Source organism: Triturus cristatus, chromosome 12 (genome assembly GCF_964204655.1).
Source record: "Triturus cristatus chromosome 12, aTriCri1.1, whole genome shotgun sequence".
NCBI classification, from domain to species: Eukaryota; Metazoa; Chordata; class Amphibia; order Caudata; family Salamandridae; genus Triturus; species Triturus cristatus.
Genome location: NC_140595.1, coordinates 216861503 through 216878410, shown reverse-complemented (window position 1 = coordinate 216878410; position 16908 = coordinate 216861503). Strand labels below are relative to the sequence as shown.

Sequence of the window (16908 nt, the reverse complement as noted above, 5' to 3'; positions counted from 1 at the left end):
CCTGAGAGGTCGCCAATCCTGAGTCAGCTTCCTCTCAGGTAGACTTGAAGGGGCACGTCAGACTTGTTTCATGTGTCTCCAGCCTAGACAGATATATCCTTCTATATTCAGGTTTAATGAAAGTACGTGTGAAAAAGGCACATACGGTGCATGGCTATGTGTAGAGCACAGTGGTGGCTCTGAGCATATCGATTGGAGGGATGGTGTTGAAAGCGTAAAATGGCTAGGGGACAAAAGGCCTACAGTGCCACTTAACTAAAAGCCTGATTCACATTTCCTGTTCCCCTTCCCCAGCAGCCCCGACAACTCCTAATGAGCTGAGGTGAGTACAAAAGAAATTTGCATATTCCCAGACATACACATGTGAACAGTCCACCTTTTTGTACCTTGAGCAGAGACTTTGAAATGTTGGCCTGTTTTGCCCACCGGCCTGGTTCTCGCCCTCTTTCTTAGAGCCTGAAAATACCTTTCAGGTCCTCACCCTCGCAATGACAGGGTCTTTGATGTGCCGCCACTTACCCTAGAGAGCTATATTGTCACTTACTCTGGTTTCTCTTCAAAACGAAAAAATCTTTCGCCTTTTACTAAAGATTTCCGTGGAGAGGAACATTTAAGAGTTTATTCAATTTTTTTAAGCCTTGCCACAGGTGAGGCTGTTTATCATTTGTTTAAAAGAAAAGCATTACAAGTTGGGGAATATCCAGAAATTGTCTGCTGCTTTTTTGGGGGACATGAGTTTGGTGTTTTATTCCTGAGCTCTCTGCTTGCTCATTTGCATAAACAGAGTGCAGGAGAGGTGCCTCATGGGAAAGAGCTTGTGCAGTGCATGAGATTGCTTTTCTTGACTGACTTGAAACTTCACGATCGCAGGCAGTATATTTTCTTATCTCCCAAAGATCCTGCTGCCAGATCCCAGAGGTCACCCTCCTTTTTAAAGGTGGGACCAAGACTCATGCTGTGCTTTTCATAGGGCTTGCCCGTTATTTGTGCCCGTTATTTGTGCCCTGAGAGGTCGCCAATCCTGAGTCAGCTTCCTCTCAGGTAGACTTGAAGGGGCACGTCAGACTTGTTTCACGTGTCTCCAGCCTAGACAGATATATCCTTCTATATTCAGGTTTAATGAAAGTACGAGTGAAAAAGGCACATACGGTGCATGGCTATGTTTAGAGCACAGTGGTGGCTCTGAGCATATCGATTGGAGGGATGGTGTTGAAAGCGTAAAATGGCTAGGGGACAAAAGGCCTACAGTGCCACTTAACTAAAAGCCTGATTCACATTTCCTGTTCCCCTTCCCCAGCAGCCCCGACAACTCCTAATGAGCTGAGGTGAGTACAAAAGAAATTTGCATATTCCCAGACATACACATGTGAACAGTCCACCTTTTTGTACCTTGAGCAGAGACTTTGAAATGTTGGCCTGTTTTGCCCACCGGCCTGGTTCTCGCCCTCTTTCTTAGAGCCTGAAAATACCTTTCAGGTCCTCACCCTCGCAATGACAGGGTCTTTGATGTGCCGCCACTTACCCTAGAGAGCTATATTGTCACTTACTCTGGTTTCTCTTCAAAACGAAAAAATCTTTCGCCTTTTACTAAAGATTTCCTTGGAGAGGAACATTTAAGAGTTTATTCAATTTTTTTAAGCCTTGCCACAGGTGAGGCTGTTTATCATTTGTTTAAAAGAAAAGCATTACAAGTTGGGGAATATCCAGCAATTGTCTGCTGCTTTTTTGGGGGACATGAGTTTGGTGTTTTATTCCTGAGCTCTCTGCTTGCTCATTTGCATAAACAGAGTGCAGGAGAGGTGCCTCATGGGAAAGAGCTTGTGCAGTGCATGAGATTGCTTTTCTTGACTGACTTGAAACTTCACGATTGCAGGCAGTATATTTTCTTATCTCCCAAAGATCCTGCTGCCAGATCCCAGAGGTCACCCTCCTTTTTAAAGGTGGGACCAAGACTCATGCTGTGCTTTTCATAGGGCTTGCCCGTTATTTGTGTCCGTTTAGAGGTGCCCTGAGAGGTCACCAATCCTGAGTCAGCTTCCTCTCAGGTAGACTTGAAGGGGCACGTCAGACTTGTTTCATGTGTCTCCAGCCTAGACAGATATATCCTTCTATATTCAGGTTTAATGAAAGTACGTGTGAAAAAGGCACATACGGTGCATGGCTATGTGTAGAGCGTGTTGAAAGCGTAAAATGGCTAGGGGACAAAAGGCCTACAGTGCCACTTAACTAAAAGCCTGATTCACATTTCCTGTTCCCCTTCCCCAGCAGCCCCGACAACTCCTAATGAGCTGAGGTGAGTACAAAAGAAATTTGCATATTCCCAGACATACACATGTGAACAGTCCACCTTTTTGTACCTTGAGCAGAGACTTTGAAATGTTGGCCTGTTTTGCCCACCGGCCTGGTTCTCGCCCTCTTTCTTAGAGCCTGAAAATACCTTTCAGGTCCTCACCCTCGCAATGACAGGGTCTTTGATGTGGCGCCACTTACCCTAGAGAGCTATATTGTCACTTATTCTGGTTTCTCTTCAAAACGAAAAAATCTTTCGCCTTTTACTAAAGATTTCCGTGGCGAGGAACATTTAAGAGTTTATTCAATTTTTTTAAGCCTTGCCACAGGTGAGGCTGTTTATCATTTGTTTAAAAGAAAAGTATTAGAAGTTGGGGAATATCCAGCAATTGTCTGCTGCTTTTTTGGGGGACATGAGTTTGGTGTTTTATTCCTGAGCTCTCTGCTTGCTCATTTGCATAAACAGAGTGCAGGAGAGGTGCCTCATGGGAAAGAGCTTGTGCAGTGCATGAGATTGCTTTTCTTGACTGACTTCAAACTTCACGATCGCAGGCAGTATATTTTCTTATCTCCCAAAGATCCTGCTGCCAGATCCCAGAGGTCACCCTCCTTTTTAAAGGTGGGACCAAGACTCATGCTGTGCTTTTCATAGGGCTTGCCCGTTATTTGTGCCCGTGAGAGGTCACCAATCCTGAGTCAGCTTCCTCTCAGGTAGACTTGAAGGGGCACGTCAGACTTGTTTCATGTGTCTCCAGCCTAGACAGATATATCCTTCTATATTCAGGTTTAATGAAAGTACGTGTGAAAAAGGCACATACGGTGCATGGCTATGTGTAGAGCACAGTGGTGGCTCTGAGCATATCGATTGGAGAGATGGTGTTGAAAGCGTAAAATGGCTAGGGGACAAAAGGCCTACAGTGCCACTTAACTAAAAGCCTGATTCACATTTCCTGTTCCCCTTCCCCGGCAGCCCCGACAACTCCTAATGAGCTGAGGTGAGTACAAAAGAAATTTGCATATTCCCAGACATACACATGTGAACAGTCCACCTTTTTGTACCTTGAGCAGAGACTTTGAAATGTTGGCCTGTTTTGCCCACCGGCCTGGTTCTCGCCCTCTTTCTTAGAGCCTGAAAATACCTTTCAGGTCCTCACCCTCGCAATGACAGGGTCTTTGATGTGCCGCCACTTACCCTAGAGAGCTATATTGTCACTTACTCTGGTTTCTCTTCAAAACGAAAAAATCTTTCGCCTTTTACTAAAGATTTCCGTGGAGAGGAACATTTAAGAGTTTATTCAATTTTTTTAAGCCTTGCCACAGGTGAGGCTGTTTATCATTTGTTTAAAAGAAAAGCATTACAAGTTGGGGAATATCCAGCAATTGTCTGCTGCTTTTTTGAGGGACATGAGTTTGGTGTTTTATTCCTGAGCTCTCTGCTTGCTCATTTGCATAAACAGAGTGCAGGAGAGGTGCCTCATGGGAAAGAGCTTGTGCAGTGCATGAGATTGCTTTTCTTGACTGACTTGAAACTTCACGATCGCAGGCAGTATATTTTCTTATCTCCCAAAGATCCTGCTGCCAGATCCCAGAGGTCACCCTCCTTTTTAAAGGTGGGACCAAGACTCATGCTGTGCTTTTCATAGGGCTTGCCCGTTATTTGTGCCCGTTAGAGGTGCCCTGAGAGGTCGCCAATCCTGAGTCAGCTTCCTCTCAGGTAGACTTGAAGGGGCACGTCAGACTTGTTTCACGTGTCTCCAGCCTAGACAGATATATCCTTCTATATTCAGGTTTAATGAAAGTACGTGTGAAAAAGGCACATACGGTGCATGGCTATGTGTAGAGCGTGTTGAAAGCGTAAAATGGCTAGGGGACAAAAGGCCTACAGTGCCACTTAACTAAAAGCCTGATTCACATTTCCTGTTCCCCTTCCCCAGCAGCCCCGACAACTCCTAATGAGCTGAGGTGAGTACAAAAGAAATTTGCATATTCCCAGACATACACATGTGAACAGTCCACCTTTTTGTACCTTGAGCAGAGACTTTGAAATGTTGGCCTGTTTTGCCCACCGGCCTGGTTCTCGCCCTCTTTCTTAGAGCCTGAAAATACCTTTCAGGTCCTCACCCTCGCAATGACAGGGTCTTTGATGTGCCGCCACTTACCCTAGAGAGCTATATTGTCACTTACTCTGGTTTCTCTTCAAAACGAAAAAATCTTTCGCCTTTTACTAAAGATTTCCGTGGAGAGGAACATTTAAGAGTTTATTCAATTTTTTTAAGCCTTGCCACAGGTGAGGCTGTTTATCATTTGTTTAAAAGAAAAGCATTACAAGTTGGGGAATATCCAGAAATTGTCTGCTGCTTTTTTGGGGGACATGAGTTTGGTGTTTTATTCCTGAGCTCTCTGCTTGCTCATTTGCATAAACAGAGTGCAGGAGAGGTGCCTCATGGGAAAGAGCTTGTGCAGTGCATGAGATTGCTTTTCTTGACTGACTTGAAACTTCACGATCGCAGGCAGTATATTTTCTTATCTCCCAAAGATCCTGCTGCCAGATCCCAGAGGTCACCCTCCTTTTTAAAGGTGGGACCAAGACTCATGCTGTGCTTTTCATAGGGCTTGCCCGTTATTTGTGTCCGTTTAGAGGTGCCCTGAGAGGTCACCAATCCTGAGTCAGCTTCTTCTCAGGTAGACTTGAAGGGGCACGTCAGACTTGTTTCATGTGTCTCCAGCCTAGACAGATATATCCTTCTATATTCAGGTTTAATGAAAGTACGTGTGAAAAAGGCACATACGGTGCATGGCTATGTGTAGAGCACAGTGGTGGCTCTGAGCATATCGATTGGAGGGATGGTGTTGAAAGCGTAAAATGGCTAGGGGACAAAAGGCCTACAGTGCCACTTAACTAAAAGCCTGATTCACATTTCCTGTTCCCCTTCCCCAGCAGCCCCGACAACTCCTAATGAGCTGAGGTGAGTACAAAAGAAATTTGCATATTCCCAGACATACACATGTGAACAGTCCACCTTTTTGTACCTTGAGCAGAGACTTTGAAATGTTGGCCTGTTTTGCCCACCGGCCTGGTTCTCGCCCTCTTTCTTAGAGCCTGAAAATACCTTTCAGGTCCTCACCCTCGCAATGACAGGGTCTTTGATGTGCCGCCACTTACCCTAGAGAGCTATATTGTCACTTACTCTGGTTTCTCTTCAAAACGAAAAAATCTTTCGCCTTTTACTAAAGATTTCCGTGGAGAGGAACATTTAAGAGTTTATTCAATTTTTTTAAGCCTTGCCACAGGTGAGGCTGTTTATCATTTGTTTAAAAGAAAAGCATTACAAGTTGGGGAATATCCAGCAATTGTCTGCTGCTTTTTTGGGGGACATGAGTTTGGTGTTTTATTCCTGAGCTCTCTGCTTGCTCATTTGCATAAACAGAGTGCAGGAGAGGTGCCTCATGGGAAAGAGCTTGTGCAGTGCATGAGATTGCTTTTCTTGACTGACTTGAAACTTCACGATCGCAGGCAGTATATTTTCTTATCTCCCAAAGATCCTGCTGCCAGATCCCAGAGGTCACCCTCCTTTTTAAAGGTGGGACCAAGACTCATGCTGTGCTTTTCATAGGGCTTGCCCGTTATTTGTGCCCGTTGAGGTCGCCAATCCTGAGTCAGCTTCCTCTCAGGTAGACTTGAAGGGGCACGTCAGACTTGTTTCACGTGTCTCCAGCCTAGACAGATATATCCTTCTATATTCAGGTTTAATGAAAGTACGTGTGAAAAAGGCACATACGGTGCATGGCTATGTGTAGAGCGTGTTGAAAGCGTAAAATGGCTAGGGGACAAAAGGCCTACAGTGCCACTTAACTAAAAGCCTGATTCACATTTCCTGTTCCCCCTTCCCCAGCAGCCCCGACAACTCCTAATGAGCTGAGGTGAGTACAAAAGAAATTTGCATATTCCCAGACATACACATGTGAACAGTCCACCTTTTTGTACCTTGAGCAGAGACTTTGAAATGTTGGCCTGTTTTGCCCACCGGCCTGGTTCTCGCCCTCTTTCTTAGAGCCTGAAAATACCTTTCAGGTCCTCACCCTCGCAATGACAGGGTCTTTGATGTGCCGCCACTTACCCTAGAGAGCTATATTGTCACTTACTCTGGTTTCTCTTCAAAACGAAAAAATCTTTCGCCTTTTACTAAAGATTTCCGTGGAGAGGAACATTTAAGAGTTTATTCAATTTTTTTAAGCCTTGCCACAGGTGAGGCTGTTTATCATTTGTTTAAAAGAAAAGCATTACAAGTTGGGGAATATCCAGCAATTGTCTGCTGCTTTTTTGGGGGACATGAGTTTGGTGTTTTATTCCTGAGCTCTCTGCTTGCTCATTTGCATAAACAGAGTGCAGGAGAGGTGCCTCATGGGAAAGAGCTTGTGCAGTGCATGAGATTGCTTTTCTTGACTGACTTGAAACTTCACGATCGCAGGCAGTATATTTTCTTATCTCCCAAAGATCCTGCTGCCAGATCCCAGAGGTCACCCTCCTTTTTAAAGGTGGGACCAAGACTCATGCTGTGCTTTTCATAGGGCTTGCCCGTTATTTGTGCCCGTTGAGGTCGCCAATCCTGAGTCAGCTTCCTCTCAGGTAGACTTGAAGGGGCACGTCAGACTTGTTTCACGTGTCTCCAGCCTAGACAGATATATCCTTCTATATTCAGGTTTAATGAAAGTACGTGTGAAAAAGGCACATACGGTGCATGGCTATGTGTAGAGCGTGTTGAAAGCGTAAAATGGCTAGGGGACAAAAGGCCTACAGTGCCACTTAACTAAAAGCCTGATTCACATTTCCTGTTCCCCTTCCCCAGCAGCCCCGACAACTCCTAATGAGCTGAGGTGAGTACAAAAGAAATTTGCATATTCCCAGACATACACATGTGAACAGTCCACCTTTTTGTACCTTGAGCAGAGACTTTGAAATGTTGGCCTGTTTTGCCCACCGGCCTGGTTCTCGCCCTCTTTCTTAGAGCCTGAAAATACCTTTCAGGTCCTCACCCTCGCAATGACAGGGTCTTTGATGTGCCGCCACTTACCCTAGAGAGCTATATTGTCACTTACTCTGGTTTCTCTTCAAAACGAAAAAATCTTTCGTCTTTTACTAAAGATTTCCGTGGAGAGGAACATTTAAGAGTTTATTCAATTTTTTTAAGCCTTGCCACAGGTGAGGCTGTTTATCATTTGTTTAAAAGAAAAGCATTACAAGTTGGGGAATATCCAGCAATTGTCTGCTGCTTTTTTGGGGGACATGAGTTTGGTGTTTTATTCCTGAGCTCTCTGCTTGCTCATTTGCATAAACAGAGTGCAGGAGAGGTGCCTCATGGGAAAGAGCTTGTGCAGTGCATGAGATTGCTTTTCTTGACTGACTTGAAACTTCACGATCGCAGGCAGTATATTTTCTTATCTCCCAAAGATCCTGCTGCCAGATCCCAGAGGTCACCCTCCTTTTTAAAGGTGGGACCAAGACTCATGCTGTGCTTTTCATAGGGCTTGCCCGTTAGAGGTGCCCGTTGAGGTCGCCAATCCTGAGTCAGCTTCCTCTCAGGTTGACTTGAAGGGGCACGTCAGACTTGTTTCACGTGTCTCCAGCCTAGACAGATATATCCTTCTATATTCAGGTTTAATGAAAGTACGTGTGAAAAAGGCACATACGGTGCATGGCTATGTGTAGAGCGTGTTGAAAGCGTAAAATGGCTAGGGGACAAAAGGCCTACAGTGCCACTTAACTAAAAGCCTGATTCACATTTCCTGTTCCCCTTCCCCAGCAGCCCCGACAACTCCTAATGAGCTGAGGTGAGTACAAAAGAAATTTGCATATTCCCAGACATACACATGTGAACAGTCCACCTTTTTGTACCTTGAGCAGAGACTTTGAAATGTTGGCCTGTTTTGCCCACCGGCCTGGTTCTCGCCCTCTTTCTTAGAGCCTGAAAATACCTTTCAGGTCCTCACCCTCGCAATGACAGGGTCTTTGATGTGCCGCCACTTACCCTAGAGAGCTATATTGTCACTTACTCTGGTTTCTCTTCAAAATGAAAAAATCTTTCGCCTTTTACTAAAGATTTCCGTGGAGAGGAACATTTAAGAGTTTATTCAATTTTTTTAAGCCTTGCCACAGGTGAGGCTGTTTATCATTTGTTTAAAAGAAAAGCATTACAAGTTGGGGAATATCCAGCAATTGTCTGCTGCTTTTTTGGGGGACATGAGTTTGGTGTTTTATTCCTGAGCTCTCTGCTTGCTCATTTGCATAAACAGAGTGCAGGAGAGGTGCCTCATGGGAAAGAGCTTGTGCAGTGCATGAGATTGCTTTTCTTGACTGACTTGAAATTTCACGATCGCAGGCAGTATATTTTCTTATCTCCCAAAGATCCTGCTGCCAGATCCCAGAGGTCACCCTCCTTTTTAAAGGTGGGACCAAGACTCATGCTGTGCTTTTCATAGGGCTTGCCCGTTATTTGTGTCCGTTTAGAGGTGCCCTGAGAGGTCACCAATCCTGAGTCAGCTTCCTCTCAGGTAGACTTGAAGGGGCACGTCAGACTTGTTTCATGTGTCTCCAGCCTAGACAGATATATCCTTCTATATTCAGGTTTAATGAAAGTACATGTGAAAAAGGCACATACGGTGCATGGCTATGTGTAGAGCGCAGGGGTGGCTCTGAGCATATCGATTGGAGGGATGGTGTTGAAAGCGTAAAATGGCTAGGGGACAAAAGGCCTACAGTGCCACTTAACTAAAAGCCTGATTCACATTTCCTTTTCCCCTTCCCCAGCAGCCCCGACAACTCCTAATGAGCTGAGGTTAGTACAAAAGAAATTTGCATATTCCCAGACATACACATGTGAACAGTCCACTTTTTTGTACCTTGAGCAGAGACTTTGAAAAGTTGGCCTGTTTTGCCCACCGGCCTGGTTCTCGCCCTCTTTCTTAGAGCCTGAAAATACCTTTCAGGTCCTCACCCTCGCAATGACAGGGTCTTTGATGTGGCGCCACTTACCCTAGAGAGCTATATTGTCACTTACTCTGGTTTCTCTTCAAAACGAAAAAATCTTTCGCCTTTTACTAAAGATTTCCGTGGAGAGGAACATTTAAGAGTTTATTCAATTTTTTTAAGCCTTGCCACAGGTGAGGCTGTTTATCATTTGTTTAAAATAAAAACATTAGAAGTTGGGGAATATCCAGCAATTGTCTGCTGCATTTTTGGGGGACATGAGTTTGGTGTTTTATTCCTGAGCTCTCTGCTTGCTCATTTGCATAAACAGAGTGCAGGAGAGGTGCCTCATGGGAAAGAGCTTGTGCAGTGCATGAGATTGCTTTTCTTGACTGACTTGAAACTTCACGATCGCAGGCAGTATATTTTCTTATCTCCCAAAGATCCTGCTGCCAGATCCCAGAGGTCACCCTCCTTTTTAAAGGTGGGACCAAGACTCATGCTGTGCTTTTCATAGGGCATGCCCGTTATTTGTGCCTGTTAGAGGTGCCCTGAGAGGTCGCCAATCCTGAGTCAGCTTCCTCTCAGGTAGACTTGAAGGGGCACGTCAGACTTGTTTCATGTGTCTCCAGCCTAGACAGATATATCCTTCTATATTCAGGTTTAATGAAAGTACGTGTGAAAAAGGCACATACGGTGCATGGCTATGTGTAGAGCACAGTGGTGGCTCTGAGCATATCGATTGGAGGGATGGTGTTGAAAGCGTAAAATGGCTAGGGGACAAAAGGCCTACAGTGCCACTTAACTAAAAGCCTGATTCACATTTCCTGTTCCCCTTCCCCAGCAGCCCCGACAACTCCTAATGAGCTGAGGTGAGTACAAAAGAAATTTGCATATTCCCAGACATACACATGTGAACAGTCCACCTTTTTGTACCTTGAGCAGAGACTCTGAAATGTTGGCCTGTTTTGCCCACCGGCCTGGTTCTCGCCCTCTTTCTTAGAGCCTGAAAATACCTTTCAGGTCCTCACCCTCGCAATGACAGGGTCTTTGATGTGGCGCCACTTACCCTAGAGAGCTATATTGTCACTTATTCTGGTTTCTCTTCAAAACGAAAAAATCTTTCGCCTTTTACTAAAGATTTCCGTGGCGAGGAACATTTAAGAGTTTATTCAATTTTTTTAAGCCTTGCCACAGGTGAGGCTGTTTATCATTTGTTTAAAAGAAAAGTATTAGAAGTTGGGGAATATCCAGCAATTGTCTGCTGCTTTTTTGGGGGACATGAGTTTGGTGTTTTATTCCTGAGCTCTCTGCTTGCTCATTTGCATAAACAGAGTGCAGGAGAGGTGCCTCATGGGAAAGAGCTTGTGCAGTGCATGAGATTGCTTTTCTTGACTGACTTGAAACTTCACGATCGCAGGCAGTATATTTTCTTATCTCCCAAAGATCCTGCTGCCAGATCCCAGAGGTCACCCTCCTTTTTAAAGGTGGGACCAAGACTCATGCTGTGCTTTTCATAGGGCTTGCCCGTTATTTGTGTCCGTTTAGAGGTGCCCTGAGAGGTCGCCAATCCTGAGTCAGCTTCCTCTCAGGTAGACTTGAAGGGGCACGTCAGACTTGTTTCACGTGTCTCCAGCCTAGACAGATATATCCTTCTATATTCAGGTTTAATGAAAGTACGTGTGAAAAAGGCACATACGGTGCATGGCTATGTGTAGAGCACAGTAGTGGCTCTGAGCATATCGATTGGAGGGATGGTGTTGAAAGCGTAAAATGGCTAGGGGACAAAAGGCCTACAGTGCCACTTAACTAAAAGCCTGATTCACATTTCCTGTTCCCCTTCCCCAGCAGCCCCGACAACTCCTAATGAGCTGAGGTGAGTACAAAAGAAATTTGCATATTCCCAGACATACACATGTGAACAGTCCACCTTTTTGTACCTTGAGCAGAGACTTTGAAATGTTGGCCTGTTTTGCCCACCGGCCTGGTTCTCGCCCTCTTTCTTAGAGCCTGAAAATACCTTTCAGGTCCTCACCCTCGCAATGACAGGGTCTTTGATGTGCCGCCACTTACCCTAGAGAGCTATATTGTCACTTACTCTGGTTTCTCTTCAAAACGAAAAAATCTTTCGCCTCTTACTAAAGATTTCCGTGGAGAGGAACATTTAAGAGTTTATTCAATTTTTTTAAGCCTTGCCACAGGTGAGGCTGTTTATCATTTGTTTAAAAGAAAAGTATTAGAAGTTGGGGAATATCCAGCAATTGTCTGCTGCTTTTTTGGGGGACATGAGTTTGGTGTTTTATTCCTGAGCTCTCTGCTTGCTCATTTGCATAAACAGAGTGCAGGAGAGGTGCCTCATGGGAAAGAGCTTGTGCAGTGCATGAGATTGCTTTTCTTGACTGACTTGAAACTTCACGATCGCAGGCAGTATATTTTCTTATCTCCCAAAGATCCTGCTGCCAGATCCCAGAGGTCACCCTCCTTTTTAAAGGTGGGACCAAGACTCATGCTGTGCTTTTCATAGGGCTTGCCCGTTATTTGTGCCCGTTATTTGTGCCCTGAGAGGTCGCCAATCCTGAGTCAGCTTCCTCTCAGGTAGACTTGAAGGGGCACGTCAGACTTGTTTCACGTGTCTCCAGCCTAGACAGATATATCCTTCTATATTCAGGTTTAATGAAAGTACGAGTGAAAAAGGCACATACGGTGCATGGCTATGTTTAGAGCACAGTGGTGGCTCTGAGCATATCGATTGGAGGGATGGTGTTGAAAGCGTAAAATGGCTAGGGGACAAAAGGCCTACAGTGCCACTTAACTAAAAGCCTGATTCACATTTCCTGTTCCCCTTCCCCAGCAGCCCCGACAACTCCTAATGAGCTGAGGTGAGTACAAAAGAAATTTGCATATTCCCAGACATACACATGTGAACAGTCCACCTTTTTGTACCTTGAGCAGAGACTTTGAAATGTTGGCCTGTTTTGCCCACCGGCCTGGTTCTCGCCCTCTTTCTTAGAGCCTGAAAATACCTTTCAGGTCCTCACCCTCGCAATGACAGGGTCTTTGATGTGCCGCCACTTACCCTAGAGAGCTATATTGTCACTTACTCTGGTTTCTCTTCAAAACGAAAAAATCTTTCGCCTTTTACTAAAGATTTCCTTGGAGAGGAACATTTAAGAGTTTATTCAATTTTTTTAAGCCTTGCCACAGGTGAGGCTGTTTATCATTTGTTTAAAAGAAAAGCATTACAAGTTGGGGAATATCCAGCAATTGTCTGCTGCTTTTTTGGGGGACATGAGTTTGGTGTTTTATTCCTGAGCTCTCTGCTTGCTCATTTGCATAAACAGAGTGCAGGAGAGGTGCCTCATGGGAAAGAGCTTGTGCAGTGCATGAGATTGCTTTTCTTGACTGACTTGAAACTTCACGATTGCAGGCAGTATATTTTCTTATCTCCCAAAGATACTGCTGCCAGATCCCAGAGGTCACCCTCCTTTTTAAAGGTGGGACCAAGACTCATGCTGTGCTTTTCATAGGGCTTGCCCGTTATTTGTGTCCGTTTAGAGGTGCCCTGAGAGGTCACCAATCCTGAGTCAGCTTCCTCTCAGGTAGACTTGAAGGGGCACGTCAGACTTGTTTCATGTGTCTCCAGCCTAGACAGATATATCCTTCTATATTCAGGTTTAATGAAAGTACGTGTGAAAAAGGCACATACGGTGCATGGCTATGTGTAGAGCACAGTGGTGGCTCTGAGCATATCGATTGGAGGGATGGTGTTGAAAGCGTAAAATGGCTAGGGGACAAAAGGCCTACAGTGCCACTTAACTAAAAGCCTGATTCACATTTCCTGTTCCCCTTCCCCAGCAGCCCCGACAACTCCTAATGAGCTGAGGTGAGTACAAAAGAAATTTGCATATTCCCAGACATACACATGTGAACAGTCCACCTTTTTGTACCTTGAGCAGAGACTTTGAAATGTTGGCCTGTTTTGCCCACCGGCCTGGTTCTCGCCCTCTTTCTTAGAGCCTGAAAATACCTTTCAGGTCCTCACCCTCGCAATGACAGGGTCTTTGATGTGCCGCCACTTACCCTAGAGAGCTATATTGTCACTTACTCTGGTTTCTCTTCAAAACGAAAAAATCTTTCGCCTTTTACTAAAGATTTCCGTGGAGAGGAACATTTAAGAGTTTATTCAATTTTTTTAAGCCTTGCCACAGGTGAGGCTGTTTATCATTTGTTTAAAAGAAAAGCATTACAAGTTGGGGAATATCCAGCAATTGTCTGCTGCTTTTTTGGGGGACATGAGTTTGGTGTTTTATTCCTGAGCTCTCTGCTTGCTCATTTGCATAAACAGAGTGCAGGAGAGGTGCCTCATGGGAAAGAGCTTGTGCAGTGCATGAGATTGCTTTTCTTGACTGACTTGAAACTTCACGATCGCAGGCAGTATATTTTCTTATCTCCCAAAGATCCTGCTGCCAGATCCCAGAGGTCACCCTCCTTTTTAAAGGTGGGACCAAGACTCATGCTGTGCTTTTCATAGGGCTTGCCCGTTATTTGTGTCCGTTTAGAGGTGCCCTGAGAGGTCGCCAATCCTGAGTCAGCTTCCTCTCAGGTAGACTTGAAGGGGCACGTCAGACTTGTTTCACGTGTCTCCAGCCTAGACAGATATATCCTTCTATATTCAGGTTTAATGAAAGTACGTGTGAAAAAGGCACATACGGTGCATGGCTATGTGTAGAGCGTGTTGAAAGCGTAAAATGGCTAGGGGACAAAAGGCCTACAGTGCCACTTAACTAAAAGCCTGATTCACATTTCCTGTTCCCCTTCCCCAGCAGCCCCGACAACTCCTAATGAGCTGAGGTGAGTACAAAAGAAATTTGCATATTCCCAGACATACACATGTGAACAGTCCACCTTTTTGTACCTTGAGCAGAGACTTTGAAATGTTGGCCTGTTTTGCCCACCGGCCTGGTTCTCGCCCTCTTTCTTAGAGCCTGAAAATACCTTTCAGGTCCTCACCCTCGCAATGACAGGGTCTTTGATGTGCCGCCACTTACCCTAGAGAGCTATATTGTCACTTACTCTGGTTTCTCTTCAAAACGAAAAAATCTTTCGCCTTTTACTAAAGATTTCCGTGGAGAGGAACATTTAAGAGTTTATTCAATTTTTTTAAGCCTTGCCACAGGTGAGGCTGTTTATCATTTGTTTAAAAGAAAAGCATTACAAGTTGGGGAATATCCAGAAATTGTCTGCTGCTTTTTTGGGGGACATGAGTTTGGTGTTTTATTCCTGAGCTCTCTGCTTGCTCATTTGCATAAACAGAGTGCAGGAGAGGTGCCTCATGGGAAAGAGCTTGTGCAGTGCATGAGATTGCTTTTCTTGACTGACTTGAAACTTCACGATCGCAGGCAGTATATTTTCTTATCTCCCAAAGATCCTGCTGCCAGATCCCAGAGGTCACCCTCCTTTTTAAAGGTGGGACCAAGACTCATGCTGTGCTTTTCATAGGGCTTGCCCGTTATTTGTGTCCGTTTAGAGGTGCCCTGAGAGGTCACCAATCCTGAGTCAGCTTCTTCTCAGGTAGACTTGAAGGGGCACGTCAGACTTGTTTCATGTGTCTCCAGCCTAGACAGATATATCCTTCTATATTCAGGTTTAATGAAAGTACGTGTGAAAAAGGCACATACGGTGCATGGCTATGTGTAGAGCACAGTGGTGGCTCTGAGCATATCGATTGGAGGGATGGTGTTGAAAGCGTAAAATGGCTAGGGGACAAAAGGCCTACAGTGCCACTTAACTAAAAGCCTGATTCACATTTCCTGTTCCCCTTCCCCAGCAGCCCCGACAACTCCTAATGAGCTGAGGTGAGTACAAAAGAAATTTGCATATTCCCAGACATACACATGTGAACAGTCCACCTTTTTGTACCTTGAGCAGAGACTTTGAAATGTTGGCCTGTTTTGCCCACCGGCCTGGTTCTCGCCCTCTTTCTTAGAGCCTGAAAATACCTTTCAGGTCCTCACCCTCGCAATGACAGGGTCTTTGATGTGCCGCCACTTACCCTAGAGAGCTATATTGTCACTTACTCTGGTTTCTCTTCAAAACGAAAAAATCTTTCGCCTTTTACTAAAGATTTCCGTGGAGAGGAACATTTAAGAGTTTATTCAATTTTTTTAAGCCTTGCCACAGGTGAGGCTGTTTATCATTTGTTTAAAAGAAAAGCATTACAAGTTGGGGAATATCCAGCAATTGTCTGCTGCTTTTTTGGGGGACATGAGTTTGGTGTTTTATTCCTGAGCTCTCTGCTTGCTCATTTGCATAAACAGAGTGCAGGAGAGGTGCCTCATGGGAAAGAGCTTGTGCAGTGCATGAGATTGCTTTTCTTGACTGACTTGAAACTTCACGATCGCAGGCAGTATATTTTCTTATCTCCCAAAGATCCTGCTGCCAGATCCCAGAGGTCACCCTCCTTTTTAAAGGTGGGACCAAGACTCATGCTGTGCTTTTCATAGGGCTTGCCCGTTATTTGTGCCCGTTGAGGTCGCCAATCCTGAGTCAGCTTCCTCTCAGGTAGACTTGAAGGGGCACGTCAGACTTGTTTCACGTGTCTCCAGCCTAGACAGATATATCCTTCTATATTCAGGTTTAATGAAAGTACGTGTGAAAAAGGCACATACGGTGCATGGCTATGTGTAGAGCGTGTTGAAAGCGTAAAATGGCTAGGGGACAAAAGGCCTACAGTGCCACTTAACTAAAAGCCTGATTCACATTTCCTGTTCCCCCTTCCCCAGCAGCCCCGACAACTCCTAATGAGCTGAGGTGAGTACAAAAGAAATTTGCATATTCCCAGACATACACATGTGAACAGTCCACCTTTTTGTACCTTGAGCAGAGACTTTGAAATGTTGGCCTGTTTTGCCCACCGGCCTGGTTCTCGCCCTCTTTCTTAGAGCCTGAAAATACCTTTCAGGTCCTCACCCTCGCAATGACAGGGTCTTTGATGTGCCGCCACTTACCCTAGAGAGCTATATTGTCACTTACTCTGGTTTCTCTTCAAAACGAAAAAATCTTTCGCCTTTTACTAAAGATTTCCGTGGAGAGGAACATTTAAGAGTTTATTCAATTTTTTTAAGCCTTGCCACAGGTGAGGCTGTTTATCATTTGTTTAAAAGAAAAGCATTACAAGTTGGGGAATATCCAGCAATTGTCTGCTGCTTTTTTGGGGGACATGAGTTTGGTGTTTTATTCCTGAGCTCTCTGCTTGCTCATTTGCATAAACAGAGTGCAGGAGAGGTGCCTCATGGGAAAGAGCTTGTGCAGTGCATGAGATTGCTTTTCTTGACTGACTTGAAACTTCACGATCGCAGGCAGTATATTTTCTTATCTCCCAAAGATCCTGCTGCCAGATCCCAGAGGTCACCCTCCTTTTTAAAGGTGGGACCAAGACTCATGCTGTGCTTTTCATAGGGCTTGCCCGTTATTTGTGCCCGTTGAGGTCGCCAATCCTGAGTCAGCTTCCTCTCAGGTAGACTTGAAGGGGCACGTCAGACTTGTTTCACGTGTCTCCAGCCTAGACAGATATATCCTTCTATATTCAGGTTTAATGAAAGTACGTGTGAAAAAGGCACATACGGTGCATGGCTATGTGTAGAGCGTGTTGAAAG

At 45.0% G+C, this 16908-nt stretch overlaps 17 non-coding genes across 17 annotated transcripts; all 17 read left to right on the top strand.

Moving 5' to 3' along the window:
* Positions 1-540: 540 nt before the first annotated feature.
* Positions 541-655, top strand: LOC146773385 (U5 spliceosomal RNA). The gene has a single exon (XR_014974679.1). It is a non-coding gene; the product is annotated as a U5 spliceosomal RNA (small nuclear RNA).
* Positions 656-1543: 888 nt separating this feature from the next.
* LOC146773384 (U5 spliceosomal RNA) lies at positions 1544-1658 on the top strand. The gene has a single exon (XR_014974428.1). It is a non-coding gene; the product is annotated as a U5 spliceosomal RNA (small nuclear RNA).
* Positions 1659-2511: 853 nt separating this feature from the next.
* LOC146773383 (U5 spliceosomal RNA) lies at positions 2512-2626 on the top strand. The gene has a single exon (XR_014974551.1). It is a non-coding gene; the product is annotated as a U5 spliceosomal RNA (small nuclear RNA).
* An 876-nt stretch (positions 2627-3502) lies between these two features.
* On the top strand, positions 3503-3617 carry LOC146773382 (U5 spliceosomal RNA). Its single transcript, XR_014974668.1, has one exon. It is a non-coding gene; the product is annotated as a U5 spliceosomal RNA (small nuclear RNA).
* Positions 3618-4469: 852 nt separating this feature from the next.
* On the top strand, positions 4470-4584 carry LOC146773381 (U5 spliceosomal RNA). The gene has a single exon (XR_014974657.1). It is a non-coding gene; the product is annotated as a U5 spliceosomal RNA (small nuclear RNA).
* Positions 4585-5473: 889 nt separating this feature from the next.
* LOC146773380 (U5 spliceosomal RNA) lies at positions 5474-5588 on the top strand. Its single transcript, XR_014974646.1, has one exon. It is a non-coding gene; the product is annotated as a U5 spliceosomal RNA (small nuclear RNA).
* An 840-nt stretch (positions 5589-6428) lies between these two features.
* Positions 6429-6543, top strand: LOC146773379 (U5 spliceosomal RNA). The gene has a single exon (XR_014974635.1). It is a non-coding gene; the product is annotated as a U5 spliceosomal RNA (small nuclear RNA).
* An 839-nt stretch (positions 6544-7382) lies between these two features.
* Positions 7383-7497, top strand: LOC146773378 (U5 spliceosomal RNA). The gene has a single exon (XR_014974151.1). It is a non-coding gene; the product is annotated as a U5 spliceosomal RNA (small nuclear RNA).
* An 839-nt stretch (positions 7498-8336) lies between these two features.
* On the top strand, positions 8337-8451 carry LOC146773377 (U5 spliceosomal RNA). The gene has a single exon (XR_014973788.1). It is a non-coding gene; the product is annotated as a U5 spliceosomal RNA (small nuclear RNA).
* Positions 8452-9340: 889 nt separating this feature from the next.
* On the top strand, positions 9341-9455 carry LOC146773376 (U5 spliceosomal RNA). The gene has a single exon (XR_014974623.1). It is a non-coding gene; the product is annotated as a U5 spliceosomal RNA (small nuclear RNA).
* Positions 9456-10343: 888 nt separating this feature from the next.
* Positions 10344-10458, top strand: LOC146773375 (U5 spliceosomal RNA). The gene has a single exon (XR_014974550.1). It is a non-coding gene; the product is annotated as a U5 spliceosomal RNA (small nuclear RNA).
* An 889-nt stretch (positions 10459-11347) lies between these two features.
* Positions 11348-11462, top strand: LOC146773374 (U5 spliceosomal RNA). Its single transcript, XR_014974443.1, has one exon. It is a non-coding gene; the product is annotated as a U5 spliceosomal RNA (small nuclear RNA).
* Positions 11463-12350: 888 nt separating this feature from the next.
* Positions 12351-12465, top strand: LOC146773373 (U5 spliceosomal RNA). The gene has a single exon (XR_014974427.1). It is a non-coding gene; the product is annotated as a U5 spliceosomal RNA (small nuclear RNA).
* An 889-nt stretch (positions 12466-13354) lies between these two features.
* LOC146773372 (U5 spliceosomal RNA) lies at positions 13355-13469 on the top strand. Its single transcript, XR_014974612.1, has one exon. It is a non-coding gene; the product is annotated as a U5 spliceosomal RNA (small nuclear RNA).
* An 853-nt stretch (positions 13470-14322) lies between these two features.
* On the top strand, positions 14323-14437 carry LOC146773371 (U5 spliceosomal RNA). Its single transcript, XR_014974601.1, has one exon. It is a non-coding gene; the product is annotated as a U5 spliceosomal RNA (small nuclear RNA).
* Positions 14438-15326: 889 nt separating this feature from the next.
* LOC146773370 (U5 spliceosomal RNA) lies at positions 15327-15441 on the top strand. The gene has a single exon (XR_014974590.1). It is a non-coding gene; the product is annotated as a U5 spliceosomal RNA (small nuclear RNA).
* Positions 15442-16281: 840 nt separating this feature from the next.
* On the top strand, positions 16282-16396 carry LOC146773369 (U5 spliceosomal RNA). Its single transcript, XR_014974579.1, has one exon. It is a non-coding gene; the product is annotated as a U5 spliceosomal RNA (small nuclear RNA).
* Positions 16397-16908: the final 512 nt, after the last annotated feature.